The 12,029-nt window shown below is 43.2% G+C and overlaps 1 pseudogene across 1 annotated transcript in view; it reads right to left on the bottom strand.

Moving 5' to 3' along the window:
* Positions 1-10,478, bottom strand: part of LOC311134630 (epidermal growth factor receptor kinase substrate 8-like protein 2) — an 85,684-nt pseudogene extending 75,206 nt beyond the window's left edge. The window contains exon 1 of the transcript XR_014615397.1: positions 10,092-10,478. The product of XR_014615397.1 is annotated as an epidermal growth factor receptor kinase substrate 8-like protein 2 (transcript). The remainder of the gene's footprint in view (positions 1-10,091) is intronic.
* Between the last annotated feature and the right edge of the window lie 1,551 nt (positions 10,479-12,029).

Genomic DNA, 12,029 nt, shown 5'->3' with positions numbered 1-12,029 from the left:
CTAGGCATAACTTCAAAAACCCTGAATTCGTTAGATTATTGCTGACTGATTGAAATGGATTGTATTTGACCTTTAATTGTACAACAAAAGCTTAATTTGAAAAAACGAGATATCGTGAATCGGCTATAAGTTAGAAGAAAATTGAGATGTGATTTTTATCGCCCAGCCCTAGGTGGATGTATATTTTACTCTGTTTGAGCGGATTTGAGCCACATCCCTAAAATGTCCGCGAGAGATATGGTCACTGCTCCTCCAGAGTTCTTGTGGGAAAGGATCAGGAAGTGTACACCACTTTATCTCTTGACCAGAGTTCAGACGATGACACTGTTCAAGCTTCTATGCTTCTGGCTTACGAGTTGGTCCCAGAGGCATACAGACAACAGTTCCGTAAATACCGAAAGACAGAATCAGAAAGCCATGTTGAGTTCGCAAGGGAACAAGCATGTATTTTTGATTGGTGGTGTGGTTCTCAAGAGGTCAAGGACCTTGAGGATTTAAAGACACTCATACTTCTTGAGCAGTTCACTAATTACCTTCATGAAAGGGTTGCTACCTACATTTATGAGCACAAGGATCTCACTGTTGAGAACGCTACAGTTCTGGCAGATGAGTGAGATCCTGTTGAAACTCAAACAGGAAGTACCCGTGCTAAGGACTATTCAACGCTGGTCTGACCAATCAGAATCCACGCTTCAAGATTGTTTTCATCACATGGACTGGGATATGTTCCGGGTAGCTTCCGAAAATAATTTAGACATATACACTGAAACGGTGACTGAGTTTATCAGGAAGTGTATAGGAGATGTTGTGCCCACTGTGACTATTAAAACCTACCCTAACCGGAAACCGTGGATAGACGGCAGCATTCGTGCAAAACTGAAAGCGCGAACCACCGCATTAAACCATGTCAAGGTGACTGGGAATATGGCAGAATACAAACAGTGTAGCTACTCACTCCGCAAGGCAATTAAACTGGCAAAACATCAGTACAAAAGAAAACCAGCCACGTCGCCGACACCGACGTCTCGCTTCCAGACAAGCTAAACACCTTCTTTACCCGCTTTGAGGATGACACAGTGACACCGATGAGGCCCACTACCAAGGACTGTGGCCTCTCCTTCTCCATGGCCGACGTGAGTAAGCCATTTAAGCATGTTAACCCCCGCAAGGCTGCCGGCCCAGACGGCATCCCTAGCCGCGTCCTCAGAGCATGTGCAGACCAGCTTGCTGGTGTGTTCATGGACATATTCAATCTCTCCCTTTCCCAGTCTGCTGTTCCCACATGCTTCAAGATGGCCACCATTGTTCCTGTACCCAAGAAAGCAAAGGTAACTGAACTAAATGACTATCGCCCCGTAGCACTCACCTCTGTCATCATGAAGTGATTTGAGAGACTAGTCAAGGATCATATCACCTCTACCTTACCTGTCACCCTAGACCCACTTCAACTTGCTTACCGACCCAATAGATCCACAGATGATGCAATCGCCATCACACTGCACACTGCCCTATCCCATCTGGAAAGGAGGAATACCTATGTAAGAATGCTGTTCATTGACTATAGCTCAGCATTCAACACCATAGTACCCTCCAAGCTCATCATTAAGCTCGAGGCCCTGGGTCTGAACCCCGCCCTGTGCAACTGGGTCCTGGACTTCCTGACAGGCCGCCCCCAGGTGGTGAAGGTAGGAAACAACATCTCCACTTCGCTGATCCTCAACACAGGGGCCCCACAAGGGTGCATGCTCAGCCCACTCCTGGACTCCCTGTTCACCCATGACTGCGTGGCCAAGCACGCCTCCAACTCAATCATCAAGTTTGCAGACGACACAACAGTAGTAGGCTTGATTACCAACAATGACGAGACCGCCTACAGGGAGGAGGTGAGGGCTCTGGGAGTGTGGTGCCAGGAAAATAACCTCTCACTCAACAAAACAAAGGAGATGATCGTGGACTTCAGGAAACAGCAGAGGGTGCACCCCCCTATCCACATCGACAGGACCGTAGTGGAGAAGGTGGAAAGCTTCAAGTTCCTTGGCGTACACATCACCGACAAACTGAAATGGTCCACCCACGCAGGCAGTGTGGTGAAAAGGCACAACAGAGCCTCTTCAACCTCAGGAGGCTGAAGAAATTTGGCTTATCACCTACAACCCTCACAAACTTTTACAGATGCACAATTGAGAGCATCTTGTCGGGCTGTATCACCGCCTGGTACGGCAACTACACCGCCCGCAACCGCAGGGCTCTCCAGAGGGTGGTGCGGTCTGCCCAACGCATTACCGGGGGCAAACTACCTGCCCTCCAAGACACATACAGCACCCGATGTCACAGGAAGGCCAAAAAGATCATCAAGGACATCAACCACCCGAGCCACTGCCTGTTCACCCCGCTATCGTCCAGAAGGCGAGGTCAGTACAGGTGCATCAAAGCTGGGACCGAGAGAATGAAAAACAGCTTCTATCTCAAGGCCATCAGACTGTTAAATAGCCATCACTAGCACATTAGAGGCTGCTGCTGCCTATTGAAATCACTGGCCACTTTAAGAAATGGAACACTAGTCACTTTAATAATGTTTACATATCTTGCACTACTCATCTCATATGTATATACTGTATTCTATTCTATAATATTCTACTGTATCTTAGTCCATGCCGCTCTGTCATTGCTTGTCCATATACAGTGAGGGAAAAAAGTATTTGATCCCCTGCTGATTTTGTACGTTTGCCCACTGACAAAGAAATGATCAGTCTATAATTTTAATGGTAGGTTTATTTGAACAGTGAGAGACAGAATAACAACAAAAAAATCCAGAAAAACGCATGTCAAAAATGTTATAAATTGATTTGCATTTTAATGAGGGAAATAAGCTGTATGCTCAGTCCCCTCCTGTACTCCCTGTTCACCCATGACTGCGTGGCCAGGCACGCCTCCAACTCAATCATCAAGTGTGCTGACGACACAACAGTGGTAGGCCTGATCACCAACAACAATGAGACAGCCTATAGGGAGGAGGTGAGGGCCCTGGCGGAGTGGTGCCAGGAAAATAATCTCTCTCTCAATGTCAACAAACGAAGGAGCTGATCGTGGACTTCAGGAGACAGCAGAGGGAGCACGCCCCTATCCACACCGACGGGACCGCAGTGGAGAAGGTGAAAAGTTTCAAGTTTCTCAGTGTACACATCACTGACAATCTGAAATGGTCCACCCACACAGACAGTGTGGTGAAGAAGGCGCAACAGCACCTCTTCAACCTCAGGAGGCTGAAGAAATTTGGCTTGGCACCTAAGACCCTCTCAAACTTTTACAGATGCACCATTGAGAGCATCCTGTTGGGCTGTATCACCGCCTGGTACAGCAACTGCAGGGCTTTCCAGAGGGTGGTGCAACTGCAGGGCTTTCCAGAGGGTGGTGCGGTCTGCCCAACGCATCACCAAGGGCACACGGCCTGCCCTCCAGGACATTTACAGCACCCGGTGTCACAGGAAGGCCAAGAAGATCATCAAGGACCTCAGCCACCCGAGCCACGGCCCGTTCACCCCTCTACCATCCAGAAGTCGAGGTCAGTTCAGCAAGGACCAAGAGACTGAAAAACTGCTTCTATCTCAAGGCCAGCAGACTGTTTAATAGCCATCACTAGCCGGCCCCCGCCCAGTACCCTGCCCTGAACTTAGTCACTGTTACTAGCCGGCTACCACCCGGTACCCTGCCCTGAACTTAGTCACTGTCACTAGTTGGCTACCACCCAGTCACTCTACCCTGCACCTTAGAGGCTACTGCCCTATATACATAGACATGGAACACTGGTCATTTTAATAATGTTTACATACTGTTTCAACCACTTCATATGTATCCTGAACAAAAATATAAAAGCAACATATAAAGTGTTGGTCCCATGTTTCATGAGCTGAAATAAAAGATCGCAGAAATTTACCATACGCACAAAAAGCTTATTTTTTCTCTTACATTTTGTAAACAAATTTGTTTACATCCCTGTTAATTAGCATTTTATCCTTTGCCAAGATAATCCATCCATCTGACACGTGTGGCATATCAAGAAGCTGATTAAACAGCAAGATCATTACACAGGTGCACCTTGTGCTGGGGACAATAAAAGGCCACTCTAAAATGTGCCGTTTTGTCACACAACACAATGCCACAGATGTCTCAAGTTTTGAGGAAGCGTGCAATTGGCATGCTGACAGCACGAATGTCCACCAGTTGCCAGAGAATTTAATGTTAATTTCTGTACCATAAGCCGCCTCCAACATTGTTTTAGAGAATTCGGCCTCACAACCGCAGACCATGTGTAACCATGCCAGCCCAGGACCTCCACATCCGGCTTCATCACCTGTGGGATTGTCTGAGACCAGCCACCCAGACAGCTGATGAAACTGAGGAGTATTTCTGTCTGTAATAAAGCCCTTTTCCCCACAAAATTAGCTGGGCCTGGCTCCCCAGTGGATGGGCCTATGACCCCCCCCCAGTCCCACCCATGGCTGCACCCCTTCCCAGTCATGTGAAGTCCATAGATTAGGGCCTAATTTATTTATTTCAATTGACTTATTTCCTTATATGAACTGTAAATCAGTAAAATCGTTGAAATTGTTGCGTTTATATTTTTGTTCAGTATATAAAGTAGCCTATGCCTACCTGGTAGAATCATGATTATTTGCATCACTCCAGTGGCCATTGGTTTTGAAACTCCATCACAAGTGAGCTACAGACATAGGTGGCGCGTCCAAAAGCTAAGCTTCCCCTAAAGGAAATTGAATTAAATTGCCAAAATCATAGCCTAATTAGCCTACTCCTGTCTATACATAAATAAATACAATAATTCAAAATAGTCTACTACACCAGAAAGCATGATTTGGACACAGAAATTTGCCCAGCCTGGCATATCGCAATATTTCATCATAGTTTGGAAAGAAAATGGCTATTGCTGTAAAGAGAAGACATTGAAAAGACTGTGTTTTTTTATTTTACTATTATTTTTTAAAAACGTTTTACCCCTTTTTTTCCCCAATTCCGTGATATCCAATTCCCACGGGGGGCCAGTATGAAAAATGTATGCACTCACTAATTGGAAGTCGCTCTGGATAAGAGCGTCAGCTAAGTGACTACACTGAACTGTCTTGTCCCATCGCTGCAACTCCCGTACAGACTCGGGAGAGGCAAAGGTCGAGAGCCATGCGTCCTCCAAAACACGACCTGCCAAGCCGCACTGAGTCTTGACACGCTGCCCGATTAACCCGGAAGCCAGCCGCACCAATGTGTCGGGAGGAAACCCCGTACTGCTGGCGACCGACGTCAGCGTGCACTGCGCCCGGCCGCCACAAGGAGTCGCTAGAGCGCGACGGGACAAGGACATCCCGGCCGGCCAAACCCTTCCGCTCACCCGGACAATTGTGCGCCGCCTCATGGGTCTCCCGGTCACGGCCAGCTGCGGCACAGCCCGGGATCGAACCCGGGTCTGTAGTGACGCCTCTAGCACTGCGATGCAGTGCCTTAGACCACTGCACCGTTCAGGAGGCCTAAAGTGTTATATAAAACCCAGCAGCGTTGCAGTTCTTGACGCACCTCAAAACTCTCAACCTAAATGAACAGTATAGCCTATCTTATTGGCACCAGCAGAGAGCATCAGCCATTTCCCCTGCCAGTGTATTCACTCTTTATCATTGTTGGGTCAGTGCCACTTGAATGTTAGTTTTTGGACAATACTTTCCTCCTCCAGGTTAAATTAATGTCATATTGTAGGCTATTTGTGTCTCCCCTTCTCGTAAGCCTATTGTATGGATCAGACAAGGTCGTTTTTATTGATCTGTTTGGACTCTACAAGGTGTCGAAAGCGTTCCACAGGGATGCTGGCCCATGTTGACTCCAATGCTTCCCACTGTTGTGTCAAGTTGGCTGGATGTCCATTGGGTGGTGGACCATTCTTGATACACAAAGGAAACTGTTGAGTGTGGAAAAACCCAGCAGCGTTGCAGTTCTTGACGCAAACCGGTGCACCTGGCACCTACTACCATACACCGTTCAAAGTCACTTAAATGTTTTGTCTTGCCCATTCACCCTCTGAATGGCACAAATAAACAATCCATGTCTCAATTGTCTCAAGGCTTACAAATCCTTATTTAACATGTCTCCTCCCCTCCATCTACACTGTTTGAAGTGGATTTAACAAGTGACATGAATAATGGATCAAAAGCTTTCACCTGGATTCACCTGGTCAGTGTATGTCATGGAAAGAGCAGGTGTTCTTAATGTTTTGTACACTCAGTGTATATTGCTAACATTCAAGATGACAGGTTCTCTATATTGAGACAACTCATATTGCTAATATTCAAGATGACTGGTTCTCTATATTGAGACAACTCATATTGCTAATATTCAAGATGACTGGTTCTCTATATTGAGACAACTCATATTGCTAAAATTCATTTATTAGAGTTGTATTGATACAACTAGCTAGGTCAATTATCAGAGTGGTATTGATACAGCAAGCCAGGTGCATTCTGTAATGGTGTAAACTAAACAGATGAGCTGCAGATAAAAGCCATGTGACCTTTGTCCCCTTTTCTTGAATAGCATTTTAGACCAGATAAAATATACACGGGTTATCTTATTCCAATATAAACAAACAACTCAATTGAACCTGTATTCACTCTGTTGTGACAAAGGTGGGTTTATTGTGTGTGTGTCCTACAACATGGAAAGTGTGTTTGTATAAAGTATGGACAGTTTGTGTATACAGTATTGTGTGTAGACAGTTATAGAAAGTATGTTTGCATGTCCTTGTGACTGTTTTCTCTTTGCATGGGGTCAAGGCCAGGTTAATGTAAAAGCACTTTGTGACAACTGCTGATGTAAAAAGGGCCTTTGTGATCCCACAAAGAAAACAAAATCTATTTTTCTGGCCTAGTTTCATATATCTGAGGATAACTATGTAAGAGAATTCAATAGATTTATGAATAGGCTATGTAATTGACCATTTGTGTACCTTTTTTTAAAATTAGCATTGTTTTAATTTGTTCAGTCAGCAATTTAGTTCTTGCCAAATGCCCTACGTAATCCTTATAAAACAATAACAATAATCATTAAATGAAGATAGTGCCTATCAGGTACTTAGTGGTGCCATAGGTTGCACTTATAATCTATTACTAGGCCTAAATAGGGACAAATGGGTATCACGTCACCCACCGGGCATATCCATTCACGTCACCCACCGGGCATATCCATAGAGAATTACCCATGAACACCAATATGTAAAGTTCATAGGAGCATATCAAATTCGGTGTCAAATGAAAGCTACGAGTATATTTTGGGGAAATGAAGGCATAGATACATTTTTCAACCATTTTCCATCCAGAAGATTAGGCATACGTAAAGGCTTTGATTTCTGGACAAACAGATGGAAAACGGGGTCTTAGAAAACCTCTACCAGAAAAAGTCTTTAAAAAAGGTATCAGAAATACATCAAAACACAATCATGTTGAGGCCAACTAATATCAACACTTGTATTTATTTGGATAAATTGTTTACCTTCTGTAAATTTAACAAATATGGCCTTGTGCTTTGTAACTCCGTTACCAAAAACTCACATATCTTTAAGATAATTTCTAATTTCTCTCCCTCATGAGGAGTGAAAGTTCACAGAAGTAACAAGCAATGGTAGACCTACCAATTAGTTCGTGATTTTACTGATATCAAGTTTGTTTATTAATTATTAGCCAGCATACGTGTCATCACACTCCCTCATCTGATTGGTTGAGCAGGCGGGCCTTCTGACTTTGTGGCTGTGGTATCTAGTGACGACGATGTCATAGCTGACCCCCCGTTCTTTCTGCAGACATCTTTGAATCTTAATCCGGAGCAGATATTTTTGGAAAACGTGGTCGCATAAAAACCTAAGGGAGATTTTACCCTAATTCCACTAACAAAGTTTGCATCTGCACAGTTCTTCCACTAAGTAGTTTTTGTCCATTTGTCAGTGGAAATTGTAAAAAAATAGTCTTTGTGTATAGAGTTGTATGGTTGTTAAACTTAAAAATCAATGTTTTTTGTTTGGCGTACATTTTGAGTCAAAGCGTAATTCCGTTACTGTGTAATTACACACACACACACACACACACACACACACACACACACACACACACACACACACACACTAACGAAGAGATAGCTTTAGACCTGTCAAGTCAAGACCAATAACCTGGACTCACATCATAAACACAATCCTTTGAATAATTAGTCACAATAGTTCCTACATCAACCTTTCAACCATCCCATGAACTAACACAGGAGTGTTCATTTTTGACAACTCTACAATTATAATGCATTTTCTTTTCAGGTTAACTCACTACTAGCCTAAAACTAGCTAAAAAACTAGGCTAATTTCAATGCACAGAGATATCGTGACGAGATCCTGAGGCCCATTGTCGTGCCATACATCCGACGCCATCACCTCATGTTTGAGCATTATAATGCACGGCCCCATGTCGCAAGGATCTATACACAATTCCTGGAAGCTGAAAATCTCCCAGTTCTTCCATGGCCTGCATACTCACCAGACATGTCACCCATTGAGCATGTTTGGGATGCTCTGGATCAACGTGTACGACAGCGTGTTCCAGTTCCCACCAATATCCAGCAACTTTGCACAGCCATTGAAGAGGAGTGGGACAACATTCCACAGGCCACAATCAACAGCCTGATCAACTCTATGCGAAGGATGTGTTGTGCTGCATGAGGCAAATTATGGTCAAACCAGATACTGACTGGTTTTCTGATCTACGCCCCTACCTTTAAAAAAAAAAGTTATCTGTGACAAACAGATGCATATCTGTATTCCCAGTCATGTGAAATCCATAGGTTAGGGCCTAATTTATTTATTTAAATTGACTGATTTCCTTATATGAACTGTAACTCAGTAAAATATTTTTGTTCAGTGTAGAATTCGTAACATACATATCATATGTTTAGCAAATTCGTAACATATCATATGAATTGTAATTCGTAACATATCATATGAAATGGGTGATGGACATCCACAAATTAATACCATACCATATAAAATGTAAGATATCATACTAAAATTGAGTATCTCGGATTTATGTATAGAATAACACGAAATGTTCTGAGACCAGGTTGGTTGAACAGTGCAGAAGTGAACATTTTACATTTTTTTACATTTTATTATTTACCAGACGCTCTTATCCAGAGCGACTTACAGGAGCAATTAGGGTTAAGTGCCTTGCTCAAGGGCACATCGACAGATTTTTCACCTAGTCGGCTCGGGGATTAGAACCAGCGACCTTTCGGTTACTGGCACAACGCTCTTAACCACTAAGCTACCTCCCCTGACAGTTTTTTCTTGTTGTTGTCAAGACCAGTATGTAGGGGATTTCGTTTCAGGCGTTTCTTTTAAGCCTTATGTGTTCGGTTAGGAAGCATAAAAACCTTATCTTTCATATCATCACGAGAAATAATTAAATGGCATCGATTCACACCTTGTGTAGGGTTAGGGTTCCCAGACGGCCATATCTCCATGTTACAGCGCTGGTTTCCAGAAAACAGACGGAAGACAGAGGGGACTGACTACCGGAGCTAATGACTTATCTGCTTCTCAGAACTCCTGGGTGGAAACGGGAGACAGACCCCACAAACCTGTTGTCACTGAAAAACACTGTCGGCTGCAACTCTGTTAAAACCGCTTAAAACACTCATTTAGCGTTTGTGAAATGATGTGTTGATGTTATATGAAAGTACAGGGATTTATGTTTCTAAAACCGTTCCGCAGTTATGAATCGATTCACGTTTAGCTGGAGTATTTGGCTGTTTTGGCTTCCAGAGCCAATTCGCCTTTAAAACAGAACATGTAGCTAAGGTCCTTGGACTATAACGGTAACGTTAGGCTCATTTCGTCCATTATTAGTGTAACATTTGCCCTACATAGCACGCCATAGGGTTATGGTAAAATGCATAACGTCATCTATACCAGAAACATGCACCTGCAATAGACATACAACTCTGGAAAAGATAGAGAAACTAACCAGTCCAATATCACTTGTAAAAAGAGTCAATAGTCTTACCAAGTCAGCGCTGAATCTCACCGCTCTCTCTCTCTCTCTCTCCTCTTCTATTGATGACGAACAAAACGTGTGTTGCCTTTATTTTCTCTCCAAAACACTGAATGGGACCCGAACATCAAGGTGCCATTATTTCACTGCAACAACCAATAAGTATGACTTCAAACGTCTGTATGAATCCACTTTGCTCCGCAAGAGGTGGATAATAACGACCTGATTCTAACCTCCTATGTTGATGCCAGAGGGGATCGGAAGTTGCGGTATTAAAACAAAGTGGTATGTAAATGTGTTTGCTTGTTCTGTCCTCGCTGTTGTTGTAGTGTATCACGGACGGACGACAGCTCCGGTTCAGGCAGCTAGCGCGAGGAGAGCGACAGGTGAGCGCCGGTAACTCAACCTGCGCGAGGGAAGGGGCGGGGCACAGGAAGTCGGGGGCGGGGCATAGCATATTCTAGTGACGTATGTAAACCAAACATGAAGGCTTTTCTTAGGCTGTGTTTGTTGTTTGAATTTAGTTTTGTTTTGCAAATATGCTCTGTATATGGTCAAATCACAACACATTATTAAACCAACATTCTTTGTGGGCAACATTTAAGAAATTAGGGAAAAAAACTCCATCTCAAAAAAGAAAATGACATAGTGGAGGAGGACCTTGCATGAAATGAGACACATTTGAAAAGACATTTAGACCAAAAAACACTCCAGTATCCATGTGTAACTGGTGTGAAATGGCTAGCTAGTTAGCGGAGCGACGGGTACCGGTGCTTAGAGGGTGACTGTTACACATGCATTTATAGCTTTTTCTTCTTCATAATTCTTATACCTTTTAACATTTACTGGCTGCAAGTCAATATACCGTCTCCGGGTATGTAATTGTGTATGGTAAGGGAGAGGCAGCTTCAAGTAGCTGGCTGAAAGAGGAGCAACAGTGTGGAACATTGCCCTGGTTTCAATGACACAGACAGGTAAGAATGACCACTGGCTCTTTGTCCAGGTAGGCCCTATCTTTCTCTATCGCTGTGTCCTGGTACAAATGACCATGTAGAAGACTACGTGTTTCTCTCACAACGGAGGTGAATTAGTAGCCTGAATCCAAACTCCCTTGTTCCATTTCACTTCCCAGTTTCAGTCTGGCTATCTCTACAGTAAAACCATTTGAGCCTGCATCTGTAATGAGGGGCCTTATTTACAAAACAGGAGGCAATATAAACATGAATATGTGTGAAATGAAACGTATGTAATTTATAAGTAATATCTGAGTTACATGAGTTACAATCATGTAACAACTAAGAATTGTAACTGCACTAGCAGTCTGATGTTTTACCTGGACCAGTCTGAAGTTGTTTTACCTGAACCTGAATACTACTAGTATGGTAGTAGTAGTAGTAGTAGTAGTATGGTAGTAGTATTGTAGTAGTATTGTAGTAGTATGGTAGTAGTATGGTAGTAGTAGTAGTAGTAGTAGTAGTAGTAGTATGGTAGTAGTATTGTAGTAGTATGGTAGTAGTATGGTAGTAGTAGTAGTAGTAGTAGTAGTATGGTAGTAGGATTGTAGTAGTATGGTAGTAGTATGGTAGTAGTAGTAGTAGTAGTGGTATAGTAGTAGTATGGTAGTAGTATGGTAGTAGTATGGTAGTAGTAGTAGTAGTAGTAGTAGTAGTAGTATAGTAGTAGTATGGTAGTAGTATGGTAGTAGTATGGTAGTAGTAGTAGTATTGTAGTAGTATGGTAGTAGTATGGTAGTAGTAGTAGTGTGGTAGTAGTATGGTGGTAGTATGGTAGTAGTAGTAGTAGTAGTAGTAGTAGTAGTAGTAGTAGTAGTATAGTAGTGGTATGGTAGTAGTATGGTAGTAGTATGGTAGTAGTATGGTAGTAGTATGGTAGTAGTAGTAGTATTGTAGTAGTATGGTAGTGGTATGGTAATAGTAGTAGTGTGGTAGT

This window comes from Coregonus lavaretus, assembly GCF_964263955.1.
Source record: "Coregonus lavaretus genome assembly, chromosome: 9".
Taxonomy (NCBI): domain Eukaryota; kingdom Metazoa; phylum Chordata; class Actinopteri; order Salmoniformes; family Salmonidae; genus Coregonus; species Coregonus lavaretus.
The sequence above is the reverse complement of the archived record's forward strand: the minus strand, read 5'-3'. Positions and strand labels throughout refer to the sequence as shown.